Genomic DNA, 4,711 nt, shown 5'->3' with positions numbered 1-4,711 from the left:
TGAAACCGTCTCATTTTATCCCCTTTCAACATCTAACCCGGGACGCCTTGAAACCGTGGGGCCAGTTATTGCTTTTTTCCCCTCCCCGGACAGCCCAATGCGGACTGGCTAACAGCCAATCACAGTCTTGTTTACAACCTATGACTGACAATGCTCTGGCGCCATGCCAGCCAATCAGATCATCACATACAAAAGGGGGGATTCATTTGTAAACATTAGGAGCAATAACCAAAATCCATGGTAATGACATATCGAGAGATATTGGGTTTGCTGTCTTGTCTGAATGATTCATTGTAGATTTTAAACAGATTAGTTTAGAAAGTATTTGTCAAAAATCCCCCAGTGGCTGAACATATGAAAAAATAACATATTGCAACATTCCTTACCCGTAATTTGCAAGAACAGCTAAAAAATATATTTTTCTACTGAAACAATGTAGTTATTTAAAATAGGACAATATATATAAATCAAATGCAAAGAGGTAAACTGTTGATTTATCCAAGTCAGGGTGGCCATACAGAAGCCATTAAAATCTTGGTATTGTTCCATAAGTGTTGCCAGACCTATTTTATTGGGGCATATGCCCCAGGATATATCTTTAGTGGACCCAACAAATTCCAGATCAAACTTCAGCAAAAAGTTGTGACCTTTAAACAGTAGCATGCTTAAAAATCCACTTTAAAAGATTACAAGAAGGACTGACTGCTTGGAAGAAAAAAAAAAAGAGAAATGAGTAAAGACAAAGGGATTACGCAAAGTACTGTTTGTGCAGATGAGATTGTATTGTAAAGCCAGTTATCTAAAATAAATGTACTATAAACGTTCTGAATGTTTATGAAATGGTTTTTATATATGTTCAAAAATCTGAAGCCAAAAGATAGACAAAATGTCTATCTCAACTTTAAAGGTATTTACTAAAAGACCACGTTGTACCAAAGAAGATAAAGGTTGTGATTTAGAGCATAAATTCAGCAGGAATCATGTAACTTTTTTTCAGAATTTCTCATTTCTCTCTATTTTCATGACATCTTTTTTTGACTGATAACAAAACACAGCTGGCTCACCAAAACTAAAAGCTGTTTTTGATATGGCTCTTTGCCCAGGGCGCCACTGTGTCAGGGGGTGGAACAATTGTTTGAAATGAAAAAATTAATAAAAGTTTTGTTTATTGCATGTGTTAAAATTTGGCTGTAAACCAGGGCTCACTAACAACGCTGGCACTGAGGTTGATGTCTAATTAGTGATTCCTGTGTAATACTAAACTAAAGGGCTATTGCAATGTTTTTTTTTTTTAGACTTTAGTTTGCATCTAACCTCTCTGGTTCAAAATTTGACATATTTACATTGGTCAGAGCATTTAAATTGATTACCGCGAGAAAAATTGCAAAATATGGACTGCTCAAACCCGAATGAATTTTTATCTACTGAATAAACGGTTATCTAACACAAACTTTGTGAGCAGTGATACCTATACTCTATTTGTGAAAACAAAAAAGGGGGTGAAGATAACCAGGGCACCATTCCTGCAAGAACTGCCAGTGGCCATAACAGAATTTTGATGGCTGAACTAAGAAGTTTAGATCACTAAAAAACCTTAATCCAAATTAGTGTTTTTGAAAATACTGTCTCTCTGTTGTTTTTCAGCCTTGATATTTAATACTTGTATAAACTGAAATCAGGCTATTTGTTTTGAAATAGAACTGTTACTTGTCTAGTTATACCGGTTTGTTGTAGGGACAGATCTGGCTCAAGATTGTGTGGGGGCTGATGAACAACTGTCAAACACTGTCCTTCTTAATCCTTTTTTTTTCAAATTCTAATGTAAATTTCAAATTTTAAATCTAAAAAAAATATTTGTAATTACATTTTCTTGTAAGCAAATTCAAAGAAGGCTCCTTCTTCATAAATGCAACTACAAATATGCAGCTGTTCTGGTTTCTGTAAGCAGTAGCTTAGTTTGCCTATGCCTAGGGCAGGCTTTATGTAGAGGGATGGGGGATGGGAGGGTTATGGCAGAAGCCATCACTGTGTGATAGATGCTTAACAGTGGTGGGCTGTGAAGGACAAATCAATCGATCAATGAATAAATGTCCCTACTCTGTGTTTTTGTCTCTTAAATTACAATTAATAAACATATTAACCATGTAAAGGAGGGCACTGCTCAACTACCTCCCCACCCCAACCCCTGGGTGCCCCTTTGGTGCCACCATTTACCCAGGTTTACAATACAATGCAATACAATACCCCGCCCCCCCTCCCCAAGATTTACATTTAAATGTTTTAAGCATTTTCTCTGCCGACATGTCCCGTTTTAAAGCTGCTTGATATGATTTTTCGTCATGGTTTAACAATGTCATTAGTAAAATAAACACCCTATTTATACATCCAAACAACATATTTAATTTTATTTTTACCCCATCCATCCACCACCACCACCCCCTTCTCTCCTTCCCCGCCTGTGTTTAACCTCATGGTGCATTTTAAGTTGTGCTCTGATGCAAGGAGCTTCATTGTGAACAATCTCGCCATTAAAGTGCTTTAAATCTGGCGCTTGTCACTCCGTTTAGCACCGTCAGTCAGCATGCCATTGGCTTTCTCTGCGGGCCAATCAGAGGCTGCCAAATCTGCGGGCGGGCGGCACGAATCCATTAACATGCACTTATCCGACCAATAGGAGAGCGTGTTTACCCTGCCCAAGAGACGCCGAGGTGCGCAGTTGCATCGGGAGAGAAACCGCTGCTCGGAGATCCGAGCCGCAATCCAGCCAGGCCGGAAGCCCCAGTCCCACTGGCCTCTGCTTTCACAGACTGAAGCAGTCTACTACTGCACAGCCTCAGATGGAGATATTCCACTCTAGCCACACTAATCTCAGATTCTGATTTTAAATGGGCGTCGCACTTGCACCTTCTGTCCCAGAGTTTTGTGATTTTAGAATTTATTGTTATGCAAGGATTTAACACACCAGTAAGTAGTAATTTTATATACTTGATATATATATTTTTAATTTAATTTAATAAAACATTTTAGGGCCCGGCTCTTCGTTGCGAGATGACTGAGACAGTGTTTTGTCCAAAATGCTAGATGTGACAAGCTGTGCATTATACACAGCACATTGGTACGATTTTCCAAATAACAAGGCAGGATGTGGCAATCCTCTGGAATATTTATATTTATATTTTATTTATTTATTATAATTATTATTATTGCATGTTGTAGTTCTGTAATTACCTTCCAGATTTTATTTTTTGAGATTTTTCTACTTGTTTATAATTTGTTCATCGACATATTTTCGAAATGATAATAATAAATACGTTTGTAAGAGGGTATTTAAATTTCCACAGTCTAATTGTTTATTTTGCTAAAATGTGGCGATCGTAGATTACGGCAGTTTGTTGCAAATTCCGAGAAGAGGGGCATTGCCGGGAGAGAGCGGGAATCATGTACAACCGCTTCGGGCTGAGGTGCACTCCCAGCCGGCCAACTCAACCGCGGAGGTCGGCCTTCCTTCGTACGACCAGACCCGTACGTTATCATTTGATTTATACAAGCCTCCTCTCTGTAAATGCAACTGATAGTCGCTTAAATTCAATCCTTTGAATTTTAAAATTAAAAACAAAAACAAAACAAAAATTTTACTGGGTGAACGAAGCCGCGCATATCGTCTCGTTTAAAAAACAGCCGCAACTAAAACCCTTATAAATTAAAAATTCGAGCATTCACAAAGCTGCAGCCGCTCACAATTCCCGTAAATGCGACACCTATTTTATTCATCGCTCCTTACTGGGGAATCCAGACTGGAAGGAACAGCATGGCGAAAGGGGGGAGGAAATGGCCGACAGCAAGGCGCTTTCTCAGTGTGAAGACAAAGGCAGTCCTCCCTGACGAGCGGCCATTCACCTTGGATCCCCCTTCCAGTGCACAAACCGGCGACCTAAATGCTACAGCCAGGCTTTTAAAAAATGTTATCACCTTGTGAAATCACATGCATGCTCAGAAATTAACACAGGAACCTCTCAGCTGAGGCGGATTATTTCTCCCCTTGCATTTGGAGCGGCTTTATTGTTGCTGTAGCTCTGAATTCTGGGCTGTAACTGGAGACATGGGGTGATAATAGAGCTGAAATGAAATGGTCTATATGATAACAATGTGCTTGGCCATTCTTATACGGTACAAATGTCACATATTTATCTAGTAATTTAATTTATAGCTACGTGATATTTTTGTCTGAAGAAGTAACCCTATGGGACCTCAGGCTGAGTTTATGACAAACAACCCATTATTTGTTTAAATTCCTAATAATTTTGTAATATAACTCCAATCTGCCTTCTGCTGGCCTGCTATATGTTTTAATTATTGACAGCCTTCTCTGAGGAAATGAAAGCCTGATTTCAACCTTTAACAGCAAAATATATTTTATAGTCATTTTATGAAGGACTGTTTTCCAATTTATGCCCAATGATGCCTATTTTTTTGGGTTTTGTGTCAGAGGATGTCACTGTAATACATTTACTACTTAATTTGATTACCTGACCTGAAATAGGTCAAGTTAGATAAAGACAGTGAGAGTGCAGTTATTCACATGCACATACACGCACACACACACACATGCACACGCAGAAACTCATGCAGGGTGTGCGCATGTGCATGCACGCTGACACACACATGCAGAGCAGGGCTTTCAGGAGTTCCTACATCTCTCTTATCAAATCTA

General features: G+C 39.0%; 1 protein-coding gene across 2 annotated transcripts in view; it reads left to right on the top strand.

Moving 5' to 3' along the window:
- The first annotated feature begins 2,705 nt into the window (after nt 1-2,705).
- Nucleotides 2,706-4,711, top strand: part of LOC124863160 (BAH and coiled-coil domain-containing protein 1-like) — a 92,224-nt gene continuing 90,218 nt past the window's right edge. For both annotated transcript variants that reach the window (XM_047357424.1, XM_047357423.1), the window contains exon 1: nt 2,706-2,964. The gene's annotated coding sequence lies outside the window, so the exon portion shown is untranslated. The remainder of the gene's footprint in view (nt 2,965-4,711) is intronic.

Source organism: Girardinichthys multiradiatus, chromosome X, assembly GCF_021462225.1.
Source record: "Girardinichthys multiradiatus isolate DD_20200921_A chromosome X, DD_fGirMul_XY1, whole genome shotgun sequence".
Taxonomy (NCBI): domain Eukaryota; kingdom Metazoa; phylum Chordata; class Actinopteri; order Cyprinodontiformes; family Goodeidae; genus Girardinichthys; species Girardinichthys multiradiatus.
This window is presented reverse-complemented; position numbering and strand designations above follow the sequence as displayed.